This window comes from Pelecanus crispus, chromosome 10 (genome assembly GCF_030463565.1).
Source record: "Pelecanus crispus isolate bPelCri1 chromosome 10, bPelCri1.pri, whole genome shotgun sequence".
NCBI lineage: Eukaryota > Metazoa > Chordata > Aves > Pelecaniformes > Pelecanidae > Pelecanus > Pelecanus crispus.
In genome coordinates this window covers 40,710,716-40,725,334 of record NC_134652.1, presented here as the reverse complement: position 1 = coordinate 40,725,334, position 14,619 = coordinate 40,710,716, and the positions used below count along the sequence as shown (strand labels likewise).

Here is a 14,619-nt window from a genome sequence, read left to right as displayed (position 1 = left end):
AGTAATATTTTGAGTGGCAGTCGAGAGAATGGGGGAGGGCTTGTGGAAAAAACATTTTTAATATCTCATTTGATTGGGCAGATGTCATTAATGGGTTATATGTCGGATGATAGAAATTTAGGACCTTGGTCACAAGAGATGTCTAAAAGAGAAAGAATGGTTTAATTGGAGCTTATAGATGAACTTTCCAGATACAAAATTTACAGGACAAGGGGAAAGGTGGAGGTTGAGATCAGAGCCTTGCGCTACCCCTGCGTGAGATGAGAAGGATCCACAAGAGGACACCTTGAATGGGTGATTCAAGAGACAGGGCAGCAGGAGAGGGGTGCAGAGTCTTGGAAGCCAAGTGAGAACAAGGAGAAGAGCAGGCCTCGGGTATGAAAAGAAATACACAGAATCATAGAATCATTTAGGTTAGAAAAGACCTTTAAGATCATCCAGTCCAACCATTAACCTAACACTGCCAAGTCCACCACTAAACCAGTTAAGGGGAGAGTAGCAATTTCATGTTTCCTGGCTTGGTAGCTGGATTATTTTTTAATGAAAGTAAAACTAGGAATCACTAAGGTTGGAAAGGACCTCTAAGATCATCAGTCCAATCATCAACCCAACACCCCCGTGCCCACTAAACCATGTCCCGAAGTGCCACGTCTGCCCGTTTTTTGAACACTTCCAGGGATGGGGCCTCCCCCACCTCTCTGGGCAGCCTGTTCCAATGCTTGACTACCCTTTCCGTGAAGAAATTTTTCCTATTATCCAATCTAAACCTCCCCTGGCGCAGCTTGAGCCCATTTCCTCTCGTCCTATCACTAACTACTTGGGAGAAGAGACCAACACCCACCTCCCTGCCCCCTCCTTTCAGGTAGTTGTAGAGAGCGATAAGGTCTCCCCTCAGCCTCCTCTTCTCCAGGCTGAACACCCCCAGCTCCCTCAGCCGCTCCCCATCAGCCCTGTGCTCCAGACCCTTCCCCAGCTCCGTTGCCCTTCTCTGGACACGCTCCAGCACCCCAATGTCCTTCTTGTATTGAGGGGCCCAAAACTGGACACAGCATTCCAGGTGCGGCCTCACCAGCGCCGAATACAGGGGCACAATCACCTCCCTGCTCCTGCTGGCCACACCATTCCTGCCACAAGCCAGGATGTTACAGAAGTAACAAGGCACGCTGCAATGCAGTTTGGGTTTGTTCTTAACAGAAAAGACTCGTATTCCCCCTTGTCTGAATCGGGAGAGCTGACATGCCTTTGCGGGGGGTGAAAAGTCCTGATCAGGGCAGAGAGGGCAGGCACTAAAGTTCCTTTGAGGACAGAGTTGGTGTGCGCCTTGTACAGGGCCGACGTCAGCACATCCTGGTAAGCTGACAGAGGGAACCGATTTGTGTCCAGCAGCCCAGTGAGGGTGTTCACAGGACACTGAATCCAGCCCTAGGTCTTGAATGCATGATGGCGTAAATGACGTCCATTATGTAGCAGTCTAGAGCCTCACGCGCAGTGTATTGCTGGATTCCAATCCAGGCTTTCATTCCTCTGCAATCTTAACCGCAGTCCGACCTGCTGCTTTAGGGCATAGCTAAATAGATAACTCCTCATGAGCATTTTCACTGTTTCACTGGAGTAATTTCTGATTTTTTTGTTGACCAATTAAGATATCTGCACAGGGAATTGAAGCGGTTCTAAAACTCACGGTTCCTGCCAGGCCATCTGCCAAATCAGAGCCTGCATTCAGGGACAGGGTGCTTCTGTGTGGGGATGAACGTCCCTCTGCCATGGCTCTGGAGGAGTTGTTCCCATTCAGCCTGTCTTTTGCTCCTGCTCTGGGACCAGGAACTGGATGTGTCTGATTCTTTTTAGTGCTTGTGACGCCAAATAGGAAATAAACCAAGTGCAGATGCATTGTAGGCCCTAACATAACAGTTGTGCTGATTGCAGTCTTCAGTGACACAAAATTGAACTAGAGAAAACCAGAAGCAAGCCTTAAGGCAATAGTGGGTCCAAGCAGGGTGTTCACATAGCCATTAGGGGTTCAGTCCCTATAATCCTCAGAGTATTATTGGTATTACAGAGGTCTCCAAGTCCTTTTGGGCTTGTGCTGCTCCCTTAACATTTGTCATTTTTCACAGTCCAGCCCTTAACCGAAAGCATTGTTATTTTTACTGTGTACTAGGAGTCTGTTAACCAACTGTGGACGACATCTGATGGTTTCATCTATCATTGACGTGGTATAAAACTGAACGAGCGGCAGTGCAGTACACCCATAATCACACTGATCTTTGTGGCTCGCGGGAGGGCAGATACACACAGTGACTTTCTTTAGACTCTCGCTTTCAGCCTCTGGCATGACAAGTTACAAATAGTTTGTATTAACCTTCCCTGAACTTGATCAAAACACAGATTGCGTAGAAGAATACTCACTGCAGAAAAAAAATAACTTAATCTGTTACCTGCATGTCAGTATTGAAATACATTATTGGCCATTGCTGTGGCCAAACAGCCCTTTACATTGTATGGATGTCTTATGACTCTTTCTTCGAAGAAAGCCAAAGGTAAATTAATGAATTGTTGCATCCTTTCTAGCATTACTGAGAAGGAATAGTGTAAGTGGCATTGATTTCTTGTCACCAGAAAGAGGCAAACCACCTCAAACAGGCCAAGATTTTTCTTTTTCCCCAAGTTCTTCTTGCTGCTTTCATAACTTCTCACCTTAACCTGAAAGTAGTAATGAGTCATCTTGTCTTGGGGTGGCATGGGAGATTGCACAAGTGTTCATCCAGAATAATTGATGATTGTAATCGGATCTGTAATCCAGAACACAAAACCTTTTGTTTTATCTGTTGGGGTTTTTTTAAATTTTTTTAAAATTTTACAGGTTAGACTTAGCAAATATCAGTCTTGAAAACATAGTTTAAGGGACAAAAACATTAGCAACTCCAAGAAACAATTTCTGTGCTATTTTTCAGTGGTTTGCCACTGTCAAGGCATAATTTCTCTCCCTGGCAGAGATTTGCATTCACTCGGTGCCTGAGAGGGCTGTTTGCTACGAGCGCCTGTAGCACATACTGCAGAATGCACAAGCATCCCCTCACAATAGAAATGTTTCCCAGTATTGGAAGAAGCGAAATCATTACTGTTCAAATGGTGTGCTTATTATTAGCATTTAGCATTTGGAAACAATTACTATGGTAATAGAGCATCTTAACAGAAACAGGACTAACCTTTTTCCAGTTTATATTGCTGTTAAATGAGTAACATGTTCCTAAATATATATTGTAAGAATTTCTGTATCGTGGGGCCTGTAAGGTAGTTGCATATTTTATGCTGTGACCTCCTCTTGTTATTACTACCAGCATTATTTTTGTATTACTTTATGTCTCTTTCTTGTTTGTTATAATTGCTTTTTCTCTGCCTTCTGTGTTCGGGGATTGGTTTTCTTTCTTGTTTTTCAAGCAGAGTATGTAGTGTAATGAAGCCATTATCCCTGGCTGACGATTCAAAGTGATAGAGCAACAAGAATAAGGGAAAACAGATCTATATGTTTCTAGCAATGACATATTACAAGACTGCCTACCAAATAATTTCATATAATTTCTACCATGCCTTAATCCCAGTGGACTGTTACAAACATTATACAATGAATTTCCAGATTTAGTAAAACTGACTTTACCCATGAACATCAATAAACATATCGCTATCATCAGAGAGTACGCAAACTGCAACAGTTAAACTCGTTTTTCAAGAGAAGCATGCCATTGAGAAGTCAGGAGTCAACATATGCTTTAGATGCTGCATTATATGCATTGATTGGTACTTATTGTGGGGGTGAATTTGAATCTTTCATAATCACTATGCTAAGTCTTCCCTTCCTTGGGAACTTTGCGTAAAAGAAACAGGCCAAAAATGTGTAACAGCTAAATCTTTCTCTCTGGCATGGTTGCTCTGACTGGTCCTTCATCAACATGACTGTTCTTGCTGTCCTTCTTCTTCACCTTGGAAGCAAATGGCACGATCTCGGTCACAATGATGTCGTAGCACCGCAGAGCTCCAACCTGCTTAGACAAGAAAGCTCCCTTTGTTTCTCTGACAACCTAAACCTTGAATCAGAAGGAGGAGAAACAGAAATTGTTTGCTTTTCTAGGGTGGGAGGGTTAGAAGAAGCTGCATGTTTGTGGATGAATCACCCTCCCAAACCAAACAATCGGAGCCAACAGTAAAGCAAAGCAAATAAAGGTGTGTTGGAGAAGGTATGCAGGAACCCAGCGTTTGAGACAGCGGAATAAAATGTTACAGCAGGACCCTCCCCGCCTCTCACAGAGCACATTTACCCTGCTGCTGTGCAGTGCTGGGGAGCGAGTGGCTTTCTTCTCTATAAAATGCTTCAATTATCACTAGGAGACAACGGGAGAAGAGGGATCCACAGCACAAGTTGTCATTGGGGGAGGGGGCGGGGGGGACATTTAGGTTCGAACCCTGCTCCACCAGAACTTTAAATAGCCATGCATATGTGTCGCTGCCACTGCTTTCTCTTCCTGCAGGTGTTTACTAGAAATTCACTCCAGTCTTGTTTCTAATGAGCAGGTGAGCAGTAATGCATCATTGCTTCATTATGGTGGGATTTCATGTTATGGTGAGAATTAATTACAATAATAATGAAGATATTCTGCCAGAAATTATACAGGTAATGAAGAATATATGGAAGGTAAAAGACATTAGTGAATCAGTTAAGGTCAAACACATGTCATCGGTTTCTAATAATCCTAAGATAAAATTTAAGTTCTGTTTTTTCAATAAATTTACTTCCATCAAGTTAATCCTTCCTTTCTAACATGTCATGAAAACCATTTCCATTTAAAGAATAACAGGGCAGTCCAGTACAGCAACAGCACATAACTTACACGAAGGTTAAAAAAATGAGCTGTATTGCCTCCAAAATGTAACTGCTCATTTATCTCTTTCCTAGTGGCATTAATGGAATCGCAGGCACAGTGTTGGACTGTGGTGCCAGTAAACAGTTTGGTTGTTTTTTTTTTTTTTTTCAATCTCAACTATCTCTTCAATCATCTGCTAGTCATTTATTACCCTATATATTCCACTATGAATATTATCCCTTAATTTATATTATGGGCTACTTTAGGGCATGCTGAGCACTAAATATGAAAAAGAGGCAGTTATACCATGGTAACAAGCCTCTGTTTTGTATAGCTTCAAACAAAGTATCTTGTGTAAAGAAGCACGGCACCCAATTAAAGGAAAAATTCAAAGTGCCACTTCATATAGTTTGTCATATTATCTTGTCAGCATCATCACAAAGATTTCAAACTTGCTCGAAGTTACTGAACATTGCTTGATTCTCTGACCCAGTTCCTTCTAAATTAGTCACTGTGGTTGATACATAAACCTAAAAGGTATTTCAAATACTTGTGGCACAGCTAGGAGTAGTTTTCAAGTAGTGGCTTACTTCAGTGGACTTAATGTAAATACAAAATTGAAACAATAGCTTAGCAAATCAAAATCTAGGATCGCAAATAAAGGTTTGATTGCAAACTTTGGTACGTGTCTCGGGGGATGAATGTACTGGCGGGATGCATGAACCTTAAAGGAGAATACTGTTAAGGGGGTATGTGTTTATTGTAAGAGGTCAAGAGATTACATAAAGAATGGGAAGGGACTTCAAGTTCTTGATACTCCAGTATCTGATGAAATTAGGTATTTCTGTATTATGGCATGCAATGAGATCACCCCCACCCTCCCTCAAAAGCTGCATTTTTCATGAGTCAAAACTTTGCAGGGACTCTGATACATAAGTAATTTGAAGTGGAAATAATCACAGTGGTTTTCCATCACATATATGCTTGTTGATAATAAAATTAACTTGTTATTGCATTTGTAAAGGAAACAGTTTTAAAGCTAAGAATCAGTGACATAAGTGATAAATAGATTTTTTTCCCCATTATTTTTATCATATACATTAGGAAGTATAAATTGTTCTGCGCACGCTCACTTTCTTTGTATAAATTACAGAAACTGACTGATGAAATTAAAGTACGAATTACAGAGGAAACAAAATTGAAAATATCTTAAAAAGAATGACTTTACCTCCGTAATTTTAAGCCACTGTACAGTTACTTATTTCTAATCCCTTTGCAATCAATTTGAAAGGCTAGATACACCTGGAGGTATAATATTCTGTTGCTGTGAACCACTCCACAGAATTATTGAGGTAAATTACAACAAATCACTCCTTTAAATTAATAATACCCGTCTTTTAACTGATGGATGAGAGCTTATTAAGATCCTGGTTATTGTCCCAGTTCTAGATAGTATACTAACTGCCTACCATAGTCCTTTAGGGAATTGTTAGTGGTTATTAAGGCCTGGAGAATAATGTTGTATCCTCTCAACTTGCATGAGTGTTTGCTTAGTGAAAGAATAGATATAGTTTACATGCATGCATGAAAATATATATATATGTATCAATCAACAGTTGGCTCAAAGTAAAGATCTGTGGTTGCATTTTGCTGTAGCTGTGTACATGGCATGGTAGACATTTAAGAGAAGAGGAAAAGAAAAGATAATCTTCTAGTAAAGGGATTGAAGTTGAATAACATTTTGGTTTTCTTTCAGAAAAAATAGACTCACCTGTGAGAGAATGGTTTTCTGAAGTCACAGCTCAAATTTTCGGTTGTTTCAATGCTGAGTCTGTGACTCCAAATCCAGAGACCTTTTGTCAGAAGAGCTTTAAAACTTATTTTTAGACTATTATGTAATTTAAGATCACTATGACATGAGGGCGTATGAAATTTGCATTTTAATATTTAATACTAAATTTGTACATATAAGGTTGATTAGCATCATACTGAAAGGCTTTGGAAACTTACTAAGTTTAATAATAGAAATATAATCAAATGAGGATTTGCAGAAATTGAGAAATTACAGAAAGAATTGAGGGCACTAGATAGCTATTACCAGTTAGCATGGACCAGAGGAATGGATGGTAAGAAAGTATGGCACTTATAGATTCTGTAGCTGAAACGTCACGATGGTAGGAAAGATCTCCTCTTGAGCACAATGCTGGAGAGGTGTCTGCTAGAAGGATAACCTGCGCTTGGCACTTCCTTCAAAGCTAAGCGGAGCTTCAGGAACCAGTTGCAAAGCATGGTTGCATCAGAATGAAACCACTTGCTTACTTGGGCCCAAAGAATATTTTGTTAAAGGGCAAGATAGGGCCTTGGGGCAGAGGTCGAAGACCTGTGGGTCCTTGGGCGCTTTTTACAAAGGGTTCACTTCCCACTTCCCTGTTTTTTTCATGAAACAGATGTTCATGTTAAGATGTGTGTCCATGTTAACATGTGTGTTCATGTTAACAGGTGAAGAAATTTAAAGTTATTGAGAGAGCTTAGTGTGAGCGAGGCTGCTCCACGTGGAGGGACGAGCCGGGAGCCGAGGGTGACCCAGTGCCCTCCCCGGCTGGGCGCAGTGCCTGAGGGGACGGAGCCAGGCGGGCAGACCAGCAGGCTCCATCGACAGCCCCAGACATGGTGAGGGCATCAACCCGGTCTCTGGGGTCTGTCCAGGGAGCCCAGCCAGGAGCAAAAGGGGATGGGGCCAGAAGCAGGGCTGGAGACTGGTATCCTGTGGTGTCACTGGAGTGGGATTGAGGGCCCCAGCTGGGCTGAAATGGGGTCCAGGGCCCAGGGGCAGGGTGTTGGGGGGGCCTAGGTGAGGCCAGGCCGTGCCATTAAGGGCTACGGGTGCCCTTAGGGCCATGATATCTTGTGGCCTTTAGGGTTTTTTCATTCTTCTTATTTAGTAATAAAATATCTTGGGGGAGGGGGTGTTTAAATAAGTCATTGAGTGGCATCTTTCTATGGCTAAAGAATGCATGGAAGGAGTAGTGTTTTTCAAGTACCATGATACCAAACCGCCCCTTTCCTTTTGGTAGAAGAGAGTTTCATGGGTATAGTAGAGGAATGTTAAATGTGCCCTTGGAAGTCCCCACACATCAGCAGGGGATTATTAAACACTTGGTGGCAGCTCGGATGGAAAGCCACCATCTCTGGTAATGTGCACATAGACTTAAGTGGCAGATGTTCAAAACAAAATGACAGCAGAAAATTACAGATACATATCTGTAGTTGTACAAAAAGATTGGGAAGGTTTGAAAATTTCAGTGTGTGACATATGCCATGCTTTGAAGTAAACATTTTTACTTTCTCCCTTTGTGGGATTATATTATGTACATTTAACATTGGTGGAAGGGAGGGATCGCTTTAAAAATACATTCCCCCCCCCCCCCCCCCCCCCCCCATTTATTACACTTGTGATAACAGCCAGCAGACTGCAAAAGGAGCTGTAAATGCCTAATGTGCATTTATTAGCTCAGACACTGTTCAGTCATGCTGGTTTTTACAGCGAGGGAATGTTGATTTCCACTTAGATGTCGTTAACGAGAAACCTTGGTATCAGCAGGTATAATCAAGGAGCACAGTCCTGAAGTGGTAGGGAAAACACATGGATGTACTTACAATTGCTTTATGAAACTATTTGCAAACAAAGAAAATGCATTATTTAAGAAGCTAACAAACTTGATGGGTGATTTTGTCAACAGGTCAGAAATAGTAGAGTAAAACGTTTCCTCATAGACTTTTAGAATCTTTATGGTAAGACGCTTTCTGCTTAGCAGTTCAGGAGAGATGCAAGAAGGAAGGGAAGCTTTGTGCAGAATTGCGTTTGTAATGCAGGCTCCCCAGGTAGGCGCCTCTACACACGTACTCTGTTGATAATGGTGAAAATCTTCTCAACAGTGTGATTCTCTTAGTGGTCTAGATAAATCTACAGCATCTGTGATTTTGGTGTTCTCTCACAGGCCTTTGTCCCTCTGGGACTGTTCAGCAGGTTAATAATGAGATTTTGCTATCATGGAGTTACAGCTATTTTAATAAATAATCAATACTTGATTGTAATTAGGTCACATACTACAAAAAACAGGAATTTAAAAAATCAGACTGATTTTATAAGCTCCAAAAAATCCAAAACCTAGATGTAAAAAAAGTATAATAACCCTGTTTTCATAAGAAGGAAATTGGGAGAGGGTAAAACACGTTGATTTTTTTATGGGTGCTGGGGGAGGAGAGGCTGCGCTCCCATTTGGTAGGGCTGCCCTCTAGTGCACTGCAGGCTCAAGGCAGCAATGTTTTCAGCACAGCACCAGGGTTCCCTTTGTAGGATGAAAGGGCATTTGCACAAATTGTTATGCCTGAGATAGCTATAGACATGTATACATAACTATATGTATATGCGTGTAAATATCTATATATCAAATATATTGGAGTGTCAGCTGGAGTTGCTTCTGTTTGTGTGGAGGTAACTGATGAAAAATTATCTAAAGTTTTTACTCTTTATTTTTCTCTTACAAAGCAAGATTTCTACCAAAATACATTTTCAAAAAAATTTATTATTCTTTAGACAGTCTTGAGGTTAGTGGTAATATTCGACTCAGACAAGTCTGTAATGTTGCATTTCCTTAATTGAACCATGGTAACAGTCATGAGCTGCAGCTGTAGTGCACTGGAGCGAGAAGGGGCCGCATCCTGAGCTCATCACAACTGCCTTGCTCTCAGCAACCAGCAGGAAGGAGCTGTAATCCCGAGTGTATCCAGCTCCTTCCTTTGGGCAGGATTTTCCAAATATCCTGGAACTGCTGTAGCAACTCCTGGTGCAGTTGACCTTCCTAGGCTCTGCTGCTCAGGTTATGTTTTTGAAGTGTGGGATTTTCTTTTCATACACGCTTCTCAATCCTTTGGGAGGTGGGATTTGGGCAGGATTTTCCAAATATCCTGGAACTGCCATAGCAACTCCTGGTGCAGTTGACCTTCCTAGGCTCTGCTGCTCAGGTTATGTTTTTGAAGTGTGGGATTTTCTTTTCATACACGCTTCTCGATCCTTTGGGAGGTGGATCTGCAGGATCCACTGCGAAGTCGGAGAGGAACACTGGGACTTGCTCCAGTTTGTGACAAAGCCTGTCGTAAATCCTGGTGACTCCAGGAGCCAGGAGCTGCCCAAGGGCTGAGCCAGGATGGCCTCTGCTCGCTGCCTGTGCATACGTGGATCTGTGCTGTCTGTGCTGCACTGCGTGCACCGGACACCCGGAGCTGTATGCACTTCAGGTGAAGCTAAGGGGCAGCGATGGTGCGAGGAAGGCAGCAGACATTTGAATCCAATTCGTGTGTTTCCCAGATGAGTGAATGAGGAGGAAGAGGGGATTATTTTACCCAGCTGTTAAATGCTTAATTCTTAACTTAGTGGAGTACAATCATTAAAGGTCTCTTGGTGTCCCCATAAATCAAAAATACATTAATATCTCTGAAGTCCATTTAAGTTTACAAGTTAATTTTATGCTGGGAACGCTGTACTGCAGGTATTTTTCTTCTGCTCTGGTTGTGTATTGCCCTCCCATGTCGGCAGTCACCCCTGTCTAGGAACACCTAGTTTAGTATTAGTACATTACAGCTAGTGACTGTCGTAATGATTTTTAAATTACATATTGATTTGCTCTTTAATGCCTTTCTTCCCCCATGCTTTGTTTCTCCTCATTGGCATTCCTAGATGATTATCTTAGTTCACCAACATTTTTATTCAGCATTTTCATAATCTTTGCAGACAGGTCAATATTTGTTTCCTACAAACCTTTTGCTAAATAATAACCCTTTAAATCTTGTGAATGACATGTGTCTTGTTCAGAGGGTAGGGAAGTTGGTCGGGAAGTGGGATCATTCACATGCCAAGGGTGACGTCTCAGTTAACACGTGAGTTGGCATCAAGAAATCTCTTAATACATCTTCATTTGCTTCTGAAGGTACTAATGTGGATTCTCAAGAACAATAATATTTGAGCATCGCTCCCATATTGTGCGTCCTTCATGCTTGATTCTTAGTCTTTGTGCAAAGGAAAGATGTAAGGATGTGTCCCGTTCTGCTTTTATGTGCTGCCCAGTGTGGGCAATGTGAAACAAAACAGTGGTAGGTAAAGAGCATCTCTGATAGGGAGAAAGCTTTGGGGTTTTTATCCTTTGACTTTCACTCTGTTTTGTAAACAAAGGTGCATAAAAATATAGTAAATCTGCAGCTAGATGAGCAGTGACACAAAGGCTGTGTTGTATTTATATATGAATATGTGGCTGCTATTACCTTACTGTCAAAATACGCAGCCCAAGTATTTTAAAGTGAGATATACAGAGAATTCATTACGTATATTTTCCATTTACGTATTTTTGTGTGTGTCTAATAGTTAATAGCAGTTGGGATTTATGTGTCTGAAGCAATGAACTGTGAACAGTTGTAAGGTGCTGCAGTTTGGCCACAAGAGCACGCATAGGATTATGCCCCAGTTTTAAAAGGTGATTACACTACTTCTTACTACCACTTCGTGGCAGGTTACTACTCTATTCCTAACCTGTGGTTAGGGATTGCACTCATATGCTGCATCCATTTCTGTGCAAAGTCAGGTTTAGTGGTGTTCTAAGCAGAAGCCATCAGGTATAGAGTAATCTTGAATTATTGAGTTATGCAAAAACATGTCTGTCTATGTCTTCGGCCTCCAGTAATGACAAGAAGCCCAGCACTTTCTCTAGATGTTGTCTTTTTGCCCAAAGTCCCTCTGTGATGCCAACCTGAAAACTCTTTCTCTGCATTGGTCAGGGAATGCTGAACGCTACTCACTGCTAAGTCCACTTTGATGAAGAAAATTGAATTGGAGACCTTGACTACAGGGACACAGGTTTTGGAGGTGGGATGGGGCAGATCATGCCCATGATCTCTTGAGCTATTCACGGAAAATACGGAGTGTGCTTTCTTTCTGTGCTCTAACAATATCAGATCTAGACTGTATTCCATCCTTGGTGGTCATGCTTTTTGCCGGAAAATCAGTAATTTCTTTTTGTGACCTTTTTGGTACCTTTTAGTGCCCATTATATGTACAGAGAAATGATACCAGTTCAAAGACATGATAATATATGAATCTCTCCAACATGTCTCTAACAAAATCTCTACTTGCTCTATTGGGAATTGCCCAGAAGGCTTTCTGTCCTACTTTATGCTTTGCTTTGTATTCCTGTGTATTTTGTACTGATCCATGTATCTTGAAAAATAGGTGCGTTAAGTAGGATGAGTTAGTAATTTTCTATAGCAGAGGATGTAGTGTATCATCTTTAAACAGGATTACGCTTTCCAATACCTTAAGTCAGAGATTTTCAGGTGCTAAGGTCACATGAAGGTATTAAAAAGATAAAAAGTCACACGGTGATTCTCCCCACCCCACCATGAGCAAACAGAGTGTGGTCTCTCGCTGCTACGCCAAAGAAAAAAGGCCAGATATGGCTGTGGATTTGCAGGTGCACAGAGAGAGATGGATTCAAAATAAATGAGTAAATACAGACAAAAGGCTGGGTTATTCCAGGAACTTCACCTGCTTCATGGAGGTGATCCTAAGCATCCAGATCACGGGAAGCAGAAGCTGCGAAAGAATGTGTTACCATAAGCATAGTATTGGGTCGTTACCCCAGACGGAAACTTCATAGGACAGAAGGTGTCTTCTCCGTGTGTGTGCGGTTTGTAAAAGGTTGGATCCCACTGGGAAACTTTCAGGGTCTACAAACCAAAACGGTTCCTGCTTTACACAGTTGTAAGACCTATGTGTGTAGTGCTGTATCACATTTCTCGTATCATACTGGAGACTATTTTTAACACTCCATCCCTAAATGCCTGGGATTTCTCTACTCATAGCTACTTTGTGTCTGCTTCAAATAAGGTAATTGCCTGCCTTTTCTTTGAGGTAGAATGGCTGTGAATGGAGTCTTGCACTGTGAGATCGCTGTATGATGTTGGTTTCTTTGCCGCAGTGATACATTGTTCCGGCGTGGAGTTTCTGGGAGCAAAATGGAACAAAGGATAGCTTATTTTACAAGCACAATGTCCCTTCAAAGAGTTATGAGAAACAAGATTGTTCATGTAAAATACTCCTGGGTATTGAATTCTCAGATGAAGTGAATTATTTTCTTGCAAACAGGTCAAGAAATTGAAATTACAAGATTCAATGACTGTAATTCCATGCAAAAATGCTAATCTGTTTGAATTTGAATGTTTTTCCAAAATGTTTTCATTTGAATGCTCTCCTAGTTTGAATCGCCTAGTAGTCACTTTTTGATGATCCAGTCGTCTCTATCGGAGAAAAAGCATTTCCAGTGCCTTGAAGACTTGAATTGCAGACCTTTCCACAGAACATAATGCATTAATTATTCAGGCATTTACTACGTGGACTTGTAACAGTCTTTTATATATATATAGAGAGAGAGAGAGTTTTATTATACTGTCGTTTCCTCTGATGAGGTATGGATGAAAGTTTTAAATGATTGTGTGGCATGCTAGCCAGTATCAGCATATTGCATTTGCAGCATGAAGAGCTGTGACAATAGGTAGAGGCATCATTGCCTAAATTTTGAGTAGCTGTGTTTGTGTGAGTTACCTAAGAGGTGAGGGCACCTGTATTCCCTCAGGGCTCAGGCACACATTCTGCTTGAAGGGGAAAAAGGTCTGCTCTTCATTTGTGGATCAGTAAAGTCACTCTTGTGTGCCGAAGGCATAGGATGCTTCTTATTTGTTCTGAAGAAAAACCCAGAAAATTTAATGTATGTCATCCATATGTGCAAAACAATGGAAATAGCAGGATGCAAAAATGAATAAATCTTTTCTCAATAGAATTCAAGCTAGGGAGGAGGCTTTATGGAAAAAAAAAAGAAATCAGTTTTATTAGTAGAATAAATACTGTGATTTAGAGATGTACATTCATTTTTTTTTTACAAGAACATCCAGATAAACATTCTGGAACTCTCTGTGAGAGAATTTTGGCAAATTATTTTCTGACAACTTCTGACAGTCAGAACGAATGCCTTTTTAATAACCTGTGATGCTGGTCGAGTTTCTAAATGTTGGCGGCTCCTGATGCGTGGGGCACCACGTCACTGAGCTCCACGTGCACCTGACCGCTGCGTCTACCTTAGCGCCAGCTTGCACGACCCCACACAGCCTGGTGTTTGGGTGAGGTTACATCTTTCACACAAGGAGGCACCTGTGAACGTATATATACATATATAGGGGTGAAAGTATACACATGTGCATACACACACACTCCTATGCCAATGAAATTGGGCTTAACTCAAGCCTTTGAAGCTTCTTTTTGACAACGGCCACATCAGTCTGAAGAACACCATCTTAAGCTTTCATGAGGTGTTGGTGCTAATCTGACATTATATTTGCCATTCATTTATTGCGTATTAGAGGTAACACACACTGTCAAGCAACAGCAGCTCGTTCATTTTAGAAAATTAGCGAAGCTGTGTTGTGGCGCACTGCTTGAGAAGCAGGTGTCATGGAAATCTCTGCTTTGTTTACTTATGAGACTGCGTGTTTTTCTGCAGAATTTCCTTCTGTTGATCTGTCTCTCATGAATGTTTTTTTTGAAACTTTGGTACCTTCCCCTTGTGCGCTAGTTTTGTGCGGTGGTAATGGAATTGAGAGCCAAGAGAGACTGTGCATGGCAAATAGGCTTCCTAATGAGGAAGGAGTGATTGGGTAG

The 14,619-nt window shown here is 41.5% G+C and overlaps 1 protein-coding gene across 3 annotated transcripts in view; it reads left to right on the top strand.

Annotated features, from left to right (window-relative positions):
* The window catches only part of PCDH15 (protocadherin related 15), a 400,140-nt gene that overhangs the window by 273,624 nt on the left and 111,897 nt on the right, over nt 1-14,619 (top strand). The gene's annotated exons all lie outside the window — the stretch shown is intronic.